This window comes from Pinus tabuliformis, chromosome 6 (genome assembly GCF_031772625.1).
Source record: "Pinus tabuliformis cultivar Carrire ecotype Pingquan chromosome 6, CPIR1, whole genome shotgun sequence".
NCBI classification, from domain to species: Eukaryota; Viridiplantae; Streptophyta; class Pinopsida; order Pinales; family Pinaceae; genus Pinus; species Pinus tabuliformis.
The window spans coordinates 1,827,649,322-1,827,663,711 of NC_142292.1; the positions used below are offsets into that span (position 1 = coordinate 1,827,649,322).

Below are 14,390 nucleotides of genomic sequence, written 5' to 3' on the forward strand. Positions count from 1 at the left end.
TAATCAACTTCGCATCCTTGACCTAATTCTTGGTCCACTTTGTCCTGTGTGGTCTCGTAACCTTATAACTCTAATTCAACAAAGATCACATAAAGGGCAATTCTCCACAAGGATTTTCGGGTCTAGGAGACCTCTTGGCATGATATACTCCCAATACCTAGCCTCAAGAATCCTCTTGCCCTTTCCAAGAGAGCATATCACCTGGGTTTTCAAGCAAGAAAACCATATTATTGAGTGTCTCTTGTGTATGGGCCTTGGTAACCACTCTTCCTTTCATTGACTTACCCATCCTTGTTATTCCCTATACTTGGTCTCCTCCCATCGGTGGAAGTCCGTAAAGAGCAGGGAGCCTTAACTGAGGTGGCAATGGGTTATCGCTTCATTGTTGCCCCTTAACCTAGTAGTGGCTCTATAGAATCACCTCCTAGAACCCCTGGTAGTTTGAGTGGTAATAGAGTGTAATGAATATGGACACTTCAAAAGAGATTTTCCCAAGGGTCCTCAAGACAAGAAGAATAATAAGAGGAAGGAAAGGAGTGGAGCTCATATTGCTGAAGAAAATGAAGATCCTAATAAGAAGCCAAAAAATAAGATCATAAGGATCTCTATTAGTGAAAATAGAACTCCACCACTACCATGTTTACTAGCAGTTTGTTTTTTTTTATTAGAAGATGGCGGTTAGAGTAGCATATGCAGTTGCATTTGTAGAAGAGTCTTGGCTTTTGCTAGATATGCCATTATGAAAAGAAGCATATAGCATTGGAAGAATTAGAGTCTACATAGTCGGTTGCACTTTATTGGAAGTCGTCATCTAACATCAGGCAAATCAAGGGTAGAAGGAATTGGAACATCTAGCATTTTATAGTTAATGTAGCAACTATATGGCATTATAGAAGTAGTCATTCAGCAAGAAAAGGATCACAAGGATTCCCTACAATAACAAAACCTTCATTATAGAAGTTTCTTTAATATATGGAAGAATCATTGTGACATGGCAGACATATATTCCACTAGAAGATTATGGAGGCAGTATCATAAGTAGTCTACAAGTTTGAAAGTATGGAGATAGTCAAGTTGCAACATGAAGGCATAATTAGGAAAGAATCTCATCAGAGACATTATCTTAAAGAAGCAGTTTGTTCTAGATGGCTATATGAAAAGGAAGAGGTATGCATAATTTTAGTAAAAGGGATCTTCATTAAAAAGTAGATTCGTATCTTCAAGAAAGGATTGAAGGAAGAGTAGGATGCAGAAATATACTTGGAAACATGAGCATGATATGTTTTGGTTAGTTTGGGAAGTCAAGACTCCTCAATATGGTTATTCATTATATAGTAGTATGATAGATGGACAAAACACATGGTTATATTGATCTACATCCCGATTGGATCAGTTGAAGAATCAAAAGGAAGATAGTTATGACAACTTCAAAGGGAGCTATGTTTGGTTTTGATATAAGTATTAATACTACTATCTGTACTGAGAAGATGATGTGATCTCTTGAAAGCTTGTGAAACCTAATAATGACAACTTCAGAGGGAGCTAGAAGCACGAAATGGCTTGAACAACCTTACAGTGGCCTCACTTGTTTTGGCAATGATGATGATGAGAGAAGATGTTTGGATATGGTACGACTTGCTGGAAGAATATAAGATAAGAAGAGAAATATGAAGCTGACATTAAGAATTCCACTTGACTAAAAACCTGTTGTGACTTGGGAACTCTGATAATGATGGAGTATGGTTTGGCTCCGTGAAGGGATGAATTCCAAAAATATGTTCAAGAGGCTAAAAATGTGTTGGATGATATCAATGTACCTACAATTGTTTGGTTTGACTTGATTTAGAGCACATTAATTGTGTGAGCAACACTTATGATGGCTTGGAAAAGCATGAAGGCTTAAGTTTGTTATGAAAGAAAGAAAGCATGTGCCAATAATTGTGAGGAAGCTTGGTTTTACATTGATTGATTTAGCATATACTTTTGATGACAAAGATACTAATAATGGTTGATGGAAAGTGATATAAAAGGTCGATAGAAAGAACCCTGTCACGAAGATAGATTGTGAAAGGGGTTGGCTCCATAACATCCAGGAAGGTTGTAGCTCAGATATGAATTGATGCGAGATAGGAGCCCTGCAGCTACAACTTTATCTCCATGGAAGAGAAAGTAGTTGATGTATTGATGAAGAATGAGACAAGCTAAGGCTTGTGGTTATGTCTCCCTGGTTGAGAGGGAGTAAGGATCTCCTCCCTGGTTAAGAGGGAGTGATGAGGGACACCGTACTCTCCATGTGTCATGCACTAGGCTAGGATTAACAACTGCAAGTCTAGTGAAGGCATTGATAGGGAGAATGGAGGATTGGATAAACATCTGGGACCGATACTATTTGAGGATTGGGAATCCAAGATAGGAAGTAGTCACATGGACCGATACTCTTCGAGGATAGGACAAGGTATCTGAGATAAGAGTAGTCGAAGAGGACTGATATTCTCTTAGGATTGGGAATCCAAGATAAGAGTAGTCCTATATGGACATACTTGGTGAACATATGGATGGATGGGGTATGTGCCTTGAAGAGGTTGTGGTGTTGGTGTCCAAGTGTATGCCTTCCAACATTGTGCTCTAATCTAGTGGAGAGTTATAGCTTGTTAGTCAAGGTTTTGCTATATTGCAATTTGACAATGCTAGTCATGATGTTGATGCTTGAAAATGGCTTATCAATTCAACTCTTCTTATGAAAATATTTTAGTTTGAGAGTATCGTTGTACCAATTGTGTAATTATGAAAACCTCCCTAGTTAAGAGGGAGTGTTGGAAAATGTAACTAGGTTTGGTCTTCATAATTATCATTGTATTTATGTCATTATATATTTTAATGTAAAAAGCAAAAGAAAAAAAATAATTTTTATTTTTCAAGCATGGGTTTCATGCTCAAGTCAAATTGTTATTTAGGTCAAGTATTTTTTTCATGCTTCTAGGGTATATTGAGTCAAAATAATATCTGTCATAAGTCAATCTATTGTGTTGGAGTAAAGTCCCATTTGGACATTTGAAAGAAGTAAGGAAAACAAAATTTATTTGCGTCAAAATTGTCAATTTTGTCCCCACAAGTCCAAGTCGGCCCTACCTGGAAAAGTCGGCCCTGGAAAGTACCTATTCAACCTCTTGCATGTGTATAAATACAATGCAACGCTTCCTCATTTGGATCATCATCAACATGTTTGATTTCTGTGCCAGGAAGAGAGAGAAAACCAACGAAAGACAAGAGAAGAAGAGCTAAAGTCAAAGGAGAGAGCGCGAAGGTCAAAGAAAAGGAAATTCTCCCACACGTGTGAAGTTTCTGTCCTAGTTTCTGTCACGCGTGAAAAGGTATAGGTCTGCTGCAGGGGTCAAAATATTTTAGAAGTGTTACAGGTCTGGAAATCTAAGTTTGACCAAGATTTGAAGAGGTTTGACTATCGTTGACTTGATTGCATTTGACTTGGTTAAGGAAGGCTTGAAGGAGGGTTGGCTTGGGTCATGTGGGAGGTCTTGGTCTTGGATTTTGGGTCTTGGATTTCTCACTTTGATCTGATTCTATGAGAAGAGAAGATTCGTTGGGTTTTCCCCTTTGTGGGTTTTTGCCCTAGCTTGGAGCCTATGTCTTGTGTTCATTATGTGATCTTCATGGTTTATGGTTTTGGTAATTGTTTGATGAAAAGAACATAATAAAAGTAATAAGAAGCCAACACATATTCACAAACAATTATCAACTAAAGAGAAATCAACTCTGGTTGCTGCACTATAGATTTCTCGACATGTCTCACCTTCACTAGCTGCCTAAAGCTGAGGCAATAGCATGCAAATCAAGTTTTTGAAAGTTTAAGCAACTGAAACTTGGAGTAAGTGCGATAAAAGAAGTTTACCCTTGTATGCCCTGTGACATTTAATGAGTTGCTTCCCTTTCGTGTAAAGCTCACCAATCCATCCACATTCTTTATTCTTCACAATATCATGCATCAAAAGGTTCAATGTGTGCACCAAGCACCTGGACCAAAAGATGTGTGGATGAGTACGCTCAATGATTTTTCCTGCTCCCTGACAATTTGCTACATTATCAGTGATCACTTGAACCACATTATAGGACCAACACCTTTTATTGTTTTCAATAGTATATCTCCTATGTTTTGGGGAAGATGCATTGATGGAGGACGAGTCATGACTTTCAAGAAACACTGCACCGCTAGCAAAAATAGCAAGAACATTTATCAAATGTTGGTTTCTAACATCTGTCCAACCATCTGATACAATGGATACCTCACAATCCACCCCACTCATTTGTAAAACGTGTCAAAGCTATTTGAACCTTTGCTTTTTCTCTTTCTAATAACATAGTTCTAGATTTCTCATAGTTGGGGCTCTTGTATCCTTTTGGGGCTTCATTGATGGCCTGAACCATATCATGCCAATAGGCGGAGTGAAGAACATTGAATGTTACACCACAAGCACAAGGAAACTAGATCATATTTCCATCCACATCATCTCTCCCAGCAACATTCAAGAAATCTGCTATTGTTCTTCTATTTTCAGAGGTTGCAGAGGTACCATGAGGAGATGAGCTACCAAATCTAGAGGTCGCTGTTGCACTTGATTCAAAGTGTTTTTTTGTTTCTTGCTTTTCTTTTCTACAACCTCCTCTATTTGGATGTATTTCCTTCTTTGCTCCATTGAAACATTATGTCAAATTGAGACCCCTATGGGAACCTTTTTGTGGGTATATGATCCACTATAAGGTTTTCCTCCAGGACATTCATGAGAGCACAAAAGCTTGTAGCTTCCACCACCTCTTCCCTCCTCAAGTTTTGTCACATAATTCCACAAGGGTGTCAATGTAGCTTTTCCCCTTGCATTCCAATGCCCTCTTCATCTCCTTCCTCCTCAAACTTTTCCTCCTCATCATACATTGGGTCACTCATATGGGGACCACTATCCTCTGCTTCTTCTTCCCTTCTATGTCTACTCCCCACCAACATCGTGAAAACCAAAAGTGGAATGATGCATATAAGCCAAAAGAACACCATTTTGGAATATAATTATAGATGGACAACTTGCAATAAAATGAGCAAGAAGAAAGAATGGGAAAGAGTAGGAGAGGGAGGAGAAAAATCAAACAAGAATGACAAAAAATGAGGGAGTTTGGGGTTTGCACTTACCGTCACTCCTCCTTATCCACTCCTCCAAGCTCTCCTTGAATCTCTCACAAATAGCTGGGTACCTCATCTCTTCTCCAAGCTCTTCAAAGATGTAAGAAATAGGAAAAGGGAGGGGGGAAATGCCTTTTAACCTCATCCTCTCTTTTCCTTAACTCACCTAAACCCAACTTAAGTTAAAAAAAAGAAGAAATTAGAGGTCCACGGAACCGTCCTCTTGTCTCCGGATTCGCTCACGATCTGGGACAAAATTGCGCAGGACTTGTGCTAGAATTGTCGTTCCAGTGGAGGATTGGTGGCAAATCTGTCTAGGACGCAAATCCGCCTCCAGATCCAATTGGGGGGGGCTTCTTACAACCTTGAGCAAGCCCTTCAACCACTCAAAATGGGTTGCAGTCTTCTTTTTCTTACATGTGGCCAACCTCTCTTGGATATGACCTTCTCTTCCTGCCTACGACCAACCTCTCCTCTTGGCCTTCTCCACAAATCAACCTCCTTGAGGTCTGACCTCAATCCTTTGAGCTTGACCTCCTTTTCTTAGCCTGTCGGCCCTTCCTTAGGGCATGCCGTCCCTTTCGGCCTCTCACCTGCAAGCAGCGAACACAAAAGCAAAACATACCCCTTTTTCACCATAGAAAAGATGCCCTCCAAAACCCTCTGCTGCCCTTGTCACAGGTCTGTAGTTTTCTTGATCAATTTCAGACCTCAATCAAGGAGAATCCATCACTCCTTGTCCATATGAGTTACTCCTCAAGCCTCTCCATTGGCCTCTTAATTTATACTTGACCATTGGTTCCTTTGGAAGCTCCCTTTTCCTTCAAGAAACCTCCAACATTAACTCAATTAGAATGTTAAATGCTCTCCTTGGGTACAAAGTCCCATCACTTTGGGCACAAAGCCTACAACTTGGGTGCAAAGCCTATGCACTCATAAAATCACACTTTATGAGCAATTCTCTCTCACAAGCCTAGCACCAAGGGCATGTGATAGTACCTCCTGATGATACCCAATTTTAACATAAAGAACATCCTTCACCTCCAGAACCCCGTCACCCTAACTACTATTAGAAAAGGAAAGAAAATCTGCTAAGTTTCGAAAAGACTTTGCTTGGACACCAAGTGTGTTGGCTTTCCTTCCTTGGATGGCTTTTCTCATTACAAAGTTTGTTTTAACTCTAATCTATAGGATAAGTCCAATTAATGCTGGCTTAGGTGACTTTTTCCTTGGTTAATAACGCTGCCTTTTTCTTTGTACTTTTTACTGCTGTTAACTCAAAGAAAGAAAAAACTACATTTTCCCTTTTATTGGTGACAACTCCTTACATAGGCTGTCCCTTACTTATTAATGACATTGCTTATAATCTCTTGTTTACAGTTTACTTGTGCTTGCTATCATCCCAGGCAGATTGAATTGGAGGTTTTCTGCTTATGCACAAGTGGAATGATGGTTTGAGTTGTTGAAAAATGTAACTAGGTTTGGTCTTCATAAAATGTATTTGTCAAAAGAATTTTTATTATTGTCACAATGACTTATTAAAGCATGGGTTTCATTCTTGGGTTTCATGCTTGGGTCATCATTTTATTAGTCAAAGTCCCCATTGTGGACTCCTAGGATTAATAAAGAGTCATTAGAGTCATTGTATATTTTATGACACCCTTCTTAGGCTTTCGAATGATGTAAAAATAATTATTTTTGAGTCAAAGATGAATTATGTAACCTCAACATCAAGTTGGCCTCAAGAAGATCAAGTCGGCCTCAAGGAAGGCAATCGACCTCATTAGAAGGCTATATATACAAGGCAAATCGAATTCATTTAAGTATCTCACTCTCTCACACACAGTTTGATATCTGAAGCTAGAAGCTGGAAAAAAGTGCAAAGGTGAAGAAGGAAGGGAAGGACAAAATCGAAGTTTTGGTACCTCTCTCTCTCTCTCTTGTGTGGGCTAGTTTACGAGATCGAAGTCTCCTTGTCAAAGTTGAAGTTGCTAGGGTCAAAGTGCTACTAGGTTGAAGGTTGGATCGAAGAAGGAGAGGTTGGCTTGGTGTGGAGGTCTGAGTCTAGGTTGAAGAGTCTCAAGGAAAACTATTGAAGGAAGATATTTTTGACTGGGTTTTACCCTAGATAGGGGTTTTTCCCTAGCATAGTGTCTACATCTTGTGTCTTGTGTTTTTGTGATCTTCATGCACACATAATTTGGTAATTTCTTGGTGAAAGATAATATAACAAATAAGTAAAAGAAGTGAACATAATTCACAAGTAATTATCAAGAAAGAGAAATCTAATCGTAATTCTACTAGCATTGATTCTCAACATGGTTTCAGAGCTAAGGTCGAAGAAGATTGAAGATCACTTTGTTGGCTTGAAGGAAATGATTATTACCTCTATGATAAGAATGGGATTCAATTCTATAGGAAGATGGATCAAGAAGGTTGTCTACTACTTATTCAACAAGGTAAAAAGTCGAGGGTTCTTAGCTACACTTACAGGATCACTTAATGATGATAATGCATGGATCATTGACAGTAGAGAATCAAGGCATATGACAGGGGAAAGTAAACAACTACAAACTCTATCAAAGGAACCATCTTCCCTTGCAGTGGATTGGGAGACAACAACAACTATGCTAATAGAGGCCTGGGATCAACATGTTTGAAGCTGGAGAATGGAGAAAAACTACATCTCAACAACATACTATATGTTCCAGGTTTGAAAAAGAATTTGCTTTCAATTTCCTTCTTAGAAGATAAGGGGTATATAGTTGCTTTTGTTGATGGAAAAGTCTTGGTTTGGGGAAAAGATTCAAGTATTTATAAAGCTAGGGTTATTGGAGTTCGTGAAGGAAGTTTGTATAGAGTCATTACACCACCTCCTCAAGTCCTAGTTCATATGGAAATCGCTCCTATTGAGCTATGGCATAGAAGATATGGTCATCTTCACTATAAGGTCATTCCCACTCTTAAACATCTAGTCCATGGCATCCCTGATATCAAAGAAGATTGTGAAAGAGTTTGCAAGGGATTTTCTTTGGGAAAACATACAAGAAAACTATTTTCAAATAGTGAAACAAGGTCTAAAGAAATATTAGACCTCATACATTCTGATGTGTGTGGGCCCATGTCTGACAAATTAGTTGGAGGTCATCTTTACTATGTAACATTTAGTGATGATCACTCTTGAAAGACATGGCTCTACCTTCTCAAGAAAACGAATGAAGTATTTGAGAAATTCAAAGACTTTAGATGCGAAGTGGAAACCCTATCTGAAAGAAAAATAAAGACTTTGAGATTCGACAATGGTGGGGAATACACTTCTAAAGAATTGATTGCATATTGTAAAGAAGTAGGAGTTAAGAGGAAGCTTAATGTTCCCTACTATCCCGAACAAAATGGAGTGGCCGAAAGAAAGAATAGGACAATGGAAGGTGTACGAACAATGCTCCTTGATCAAGGCTTACCAACATTTATATGGGGAGAAGCAGCAATGACAACCGTATATATTCAAAATAGAAGTCCTCATAGAATTCTTGATAATATGACACCTGAGGAAGCATTCACAGGGAAGAAGCCAAGTGTGGACCATCTTTGAATCTTTGGGAGTCCTGCCTACATCCACATTCCAAAGGACAAACGAAAGAAGCTAGATTCTACAAGCATCAAAGGGATCTTCGTTGGCTATAGTCTCTCCTCAAAGGCATATAGAATCTACATCAAGGAAGGGAGACACATTGAAGTAAGTAGGGACGTTATATTTGATGAAAATCAAGCCTACAAAAGATCGAAGGATATTCCTATTGATTCTGATGACGAAGATCTACCTATATTTGAAGAAGAAGAAGTACAACTCGACAACCCTTCTACAATTCAAGAAGAAGAAGAAGGACCAAGTGAGCCTATTCAACCTGTGGTCATACCAAACGCAAGGAAGAGGCCAAATTGGTTAAAAGCTACTCTTGAAGATGCTGAAGGACATGGAGCTGCAAAAGGAACCTTTAGAGAAAGCAAAAGGCTGAAGAGATATTCTGGATATGCTGCATATATGACAAGACTAATTGAAGCAGAACCATCTACATTTGAAGAAGCTGCTCATCAAGAAGTATGGAAGAAAGATATGCAGGAAGAATATCAATCCATCATGAAGAATGGGGTTTGGGAAATCATTCCTAGACCTAGTGACAAATCGGTTGTCACCTCAAAATGGATCTACAAGATCAAACACGCTATTGATGGAAGCATAGATAAATACAAGGCCAAATTTGTTGCAAGGGATTTCTCTCAAAAGGAAGGCATAGATTATGAAGAAACCTTTGCACCCATTGCAAGGTATACCACCATTAGATCTTTGGTTTCATTGGTTGCTACAATGGGATGGAATATCCATCAAATGGACATGAAGACAACATTTTTGAATGGGACCATCGATGAGGAAGTATACATTGAGCAACCCGAAGGCTTTGAGGTAAATGGAAGAGATACTCATGTCTGTAGACTCAAGAAGGCCCTATATGGTTTGAAGCAAGCTCCTAGGGCATGGTATGCAAGAATGGATGCATACCTTCTAAGAATTGGGTTCATGAAGAGTTTCACTGATCCAAATCTCTACATCAAGGTTGTGAATAATGAGCTAGTCATTATTCTATTGTATGTGGATGATCTATTCAGGTGTGGAGAGAAGAATACAAGAATGCAAGAAGATGTTGGCAGCTGAATTTGAGATGAAGGATCTAGGACTGATGCACTATTACCTAGGTCTGGAAGTATGGAAAAATCCTGGGAAGATATATTTGGGGCAAGGAAAGTATATCATCAAGTTGTTGCAGAAATTTGGGATGATGGATTCCAAGCCCATGACCACTCCTATGATCACCAATTTAAAGAAGTTAGAGGAGCTCCGACTCAAGTCTCGTGGATCCTACCTCTTATCATTAGTGGGTAGGTTCTCTGATGTAGCTGGTAAATACTAGGCCAGATATATGCTTTGCTGTAAACATCCTCAGTCAGTTTCAGTTGGAGCCTCATCATGATCATTGGATAACTGCTAAACATATATTGAGATATCTTCGTGGCACGATACATCACTGCCTAAAGTACAATAGTAAAGAAGTCAAGTTGATTGGCTTCACAGATTCTGATTGGGGTGGTAGTGAGATCGATGAAGAAACACTACCAGTGGATGCTTTAATTTGGGATCTGCCATGATCTCATAGATGAGTAGAAAGCAAGATCTCGTTGCTTTGATTAGTGAAGCAGAGTATGTGGTTGCATGTGAAGTAGGAAAGGGTGCTGTATGGTTGAGGAAGCTTCTAATAGATTTGTTCGAGAAGCGTCTAGATCATACTGTGAATAATTGTGATAATCAAAGTTGCATCAAGATGTTTGCATATCCCGTGTTTCATGCTAGGACAAAGCATATCAACAATAAGTTCCACTATATTAGGAACTTGGTGCAGGATGGGATCGTGAAGCTACAGTATGTCCTGATAGACGATCAGGTAGCTGATATACTAACAAAGTCTCTTCCTAATAAGAAGTTTGAATATCTTAGAAGCATGCTTGGTTTAGTTGATATTGCTGATTTTGTTGATGATGATAAAAGTTTGGAAGAGATTTGTTGAGGCTTTGTGTGTGAGACACATTGCTTGGGAGGACATTTGGCTAACACTATGTTGATGTCTAGTTCCCGAAGTAGGGAGGGTGGCATTGGTCGTGGAGCTTTGACCTCAGATACACACCTAGATCCCTGGGTTGATGGTTAGCAAGTAAGCCTGATGGTACCTAGAGAGGCTGAAAGCTTTAGTCCATCTTAGTCCCACTTGGATAGATTTCCCTGGTCAGGAATCTAGTCTATGGCATTGCGGTGCCTAAACTGTTGAGAGACCTTGGATAGATTGCCCTGGTCAGGAATCTAGTCCATGGCATTGCGGTGCCTAAACTCTTCATAGTTCATATAGTTTGAGATCTTCCGTATGAATACCTCCCTAGTTAAGAGGGAGTGTTGAAAAATGTAACTAGGTTTGGTCTTCATAAAATTTATTTGTCAAAATATTTTTTTATTATTGTTACAATGACTTATTAAAGCATGGGTTTCATGCTTGGGTCATCATTTTATTAGTCAAAGTCCCCATTGTGGACTCTTAGGATTAATAAAGAGTCATTAGAGTCATTGTATATTTTATGACACCCTTCTTGGGCTTTCGAACGATGTAAAAAGAATTATTTTTGAGTCAAAGATGACTTATGTAACCTCCACATCAAGTCAGCCTTAAGAAGATCAAGTCGGCCTCAAGTAAGGCAATTCGACCTCCTTGGAAGGCTATATATACAAGGCAGTTCAAATTCATTTGAGTATCTCACTCTCTCACACATAGTTCGATATTTGAAGTTGGAAGTTGGGAAAAAGTGCGAAGGTGAAGACAAAGGCTAAAAGGAGTGCGGGTTTGGTCAAGAAGGAAGGGAGGGACAAAATTGAAGTTTTGGTATCTCTTTCTCTCTCTTTCTCTCTTTTGGGCTAGTTTAGGAGATCAAAATCTCCTTGTCAAAGTCGAAGTTGCTATTGATACCAGAAGCTGCCAGGTCGAAGTTGCTAGGGTTGAAGTGCTACTAGGTCGAAGGTTGGATCGAAGAATGAGAGGCTGGCTTGGTATGGAGGAGGTCTGAGTCTAGGTTGAAGAGTCTCAAGGAAAACTATTGAAGGAAGAGATTTTGACTGGGTTTTCCCCTAGATAGGGGTTTTTCCCTAGCAAAGTGCCTACATCTTGTGTCTTGTGTTTTTGTGATCTTCATGCACACATAATTTGGTAATTGTTTGATGAAAGATAATATAACAAATAAGTAAAAGAAGCCAACATAATTCACAAGTAATTATCAAGAAAGAGAAATCTAACCCTAATTGTTCTAGCATTGATTTCTCAACACGAGTCACCTTGCACAAGTGGAATAATGGTTCAAGTCACCTCTTCACTGATTTTTTTCTTCTTTCATTCTTCAGAATCAGTTTCATATTATTACCCTCAGCCAATGATATTACACCAGAGCTTCAACACTGACCTGCATGCCAGACTGTGTTAAATTGGATGAGGTTGAACCCATGCTTCTTTGGCAAAATTAGTATATAGATCAATTAGGAAGCTGGGCTATTTAGTATTTACACACTAATTCACTCATGCAAAGGGGATAAACTTTGACCTGAAAATGAATCGAAATGCGATCTTTTGTGTTGAAACCTTAACAACATCAATCCTTTACTAACTTTCTTCTCACACGCCAAATCAGAATATTGCAATAGGATTACGCTTCATGACCCTTGGGACAGGTAATGAGAACTTGCTAGCTGTTAGACAAATCAAATCGGCATTTCCTGTTAGACAAAACTAGTAACATAATATCAGCCCCTTTTAATTTCCCTTTGGCAAGATTGTCACACATACTAGGAGGATTGAGTTGGGTCTCAGGCCTGTTTCATCTCATCAACATGAATGTGCTATAGGAATCTCTACACATCAATTGCACAGCATTTTTCATCAGCACCTTGCTGTTTCATGTCAATATTGCACAAGCTGCCTGGTGGTAATTAATCTAGGTGCCATTTCTGTGACAAAAACCTGCTAATAATTCCCAATCATATAAAATCTCTGCCTGTGTAGCACCACTGAAATTACCCTTCTGATATCAATTGTGTAATCATTTCATATCAATTTGTACAAACTTCAGCTATAGCACTGGCAATGGCTTCGTGAAATTCTCCCTTTCTCATCAATAAGTGATGATTGTAATTCAGTGGCCAACTCCCTTAGGCTTTGTCCTGTCTTGGTTGTTACAGGTCTCTTCCTTTGATGAACCCACCACCTATCTATCACGATGGATTTTCCCTGGAGAATGAGGTCAACCATATGCTGACTCTGAGAAGAAGAAATTACAATCAAGCCAGCAACAAGAGTATTGGCTTGGACTTCAGGTGGTGGCCTTCTACAGGACAGTCTCCCTAACCCCTGTGCTTTTCCTCCTTCTCATAATAAACCTCCTCAACAAATTCCTTGGAGAAGACATGAAGAATAAGAACCTTTTCCTGTAGTATGAAGTCACAGAAATCAGCCAAGGTAAAAAACCTTTCTCATATGTTCAATTGGACAAAAGGGGTTGAACTTAGCCTTCTTGTTTTGCTTGAAGCTTTTCTTATTTAAGCATTCAGCAACATCATCTTTAATGCTTTTTTTTTTCCATGCATAACAAAAAATCAGGCTTGGCTTTTGGATTCAATTCTCATGCTATCTTGGGAAACACGGGGTCAAACCAAGGGTCATCGTGGATAAAGCTAAGACAGCAAACCCAAATTGTAGGACCACCTCATGTGCAAAGTTACCGATTAAGATAACAATTCAAACAAGAGCTTGGAGAGAATAAATATGGAAAAAGGAGATATGGTTCAGAGATGCCAACTTAGGTTTTCATCACAAGGAATTTTCTGAAACCTGAAGACCTTCCAATCCACTACATTGTGTTACAGAATAGACAGTTCACCTACAGATCACTGCTCTTAACCTCTTACTTCTCAACCACCGGAACCTTGGACTGCCACATCACTGCATGCTTGGAAACATGACATTCAACCTGTACCTGCCATATGTAGAAAAACAGAAAAAACTGATCATTTTGCATGCAAGCGAAAACAGTCTCACTAGACTTGCTTTCCCACAAGGATCAAGTATATATAATCATCTTTGACATGTGGTCCCCAGATCTCTGGACATTTTGAAAAAGAAATCTGCTAAAAATAGCAGTTTCCTGAAATCTGATGAAACTGAGTCCAGAATAAGCTCTGTTCAATGTGAATGTTTGTATGCATCTGTAATGAAATGAGTCTGATAGAATCTCCTTAGATCTTAACTCTACATTGTCACAAGTATCCCTGGGGTTAACAAGTGATTAGGATATACAACTTGTGGAAATAGCATGTAGAGTTTCAACAGACAGAGTACAAGATTCCACCTCTCAGAAACAACACACGGCTCTACAAATTGCTGGCAAAGTATCCTAAAACTAACTGTTGTGTATTATAGTGTAGAAAGTTTGTACTTCAATGAACGCTTTAAATGTTGTGCAACTATATTATTTCTACTTACTTCAGAGATAGGCTTGCTTTTTAAACTTTTATTCTTGTTGTGTTCGATGCATTTTGATGAGTGCCTTTCTAGGTATTGTCTAA

General features: G+C 39.0%; 1 protein-coding gene across 1 annotated transcript in view; it reads left to right on the top strand.

Annotated features, from left to right (window-relative positions):
- Positions 1–14,390, top strand: part of LOC149266304 (lipid-binding serum glycoprotein family protein) — a 209,913-nt gene that overhangs the window by 55,629 nt on the left and 139,894 nt on the right. The window lies entirely within an intron of this gene.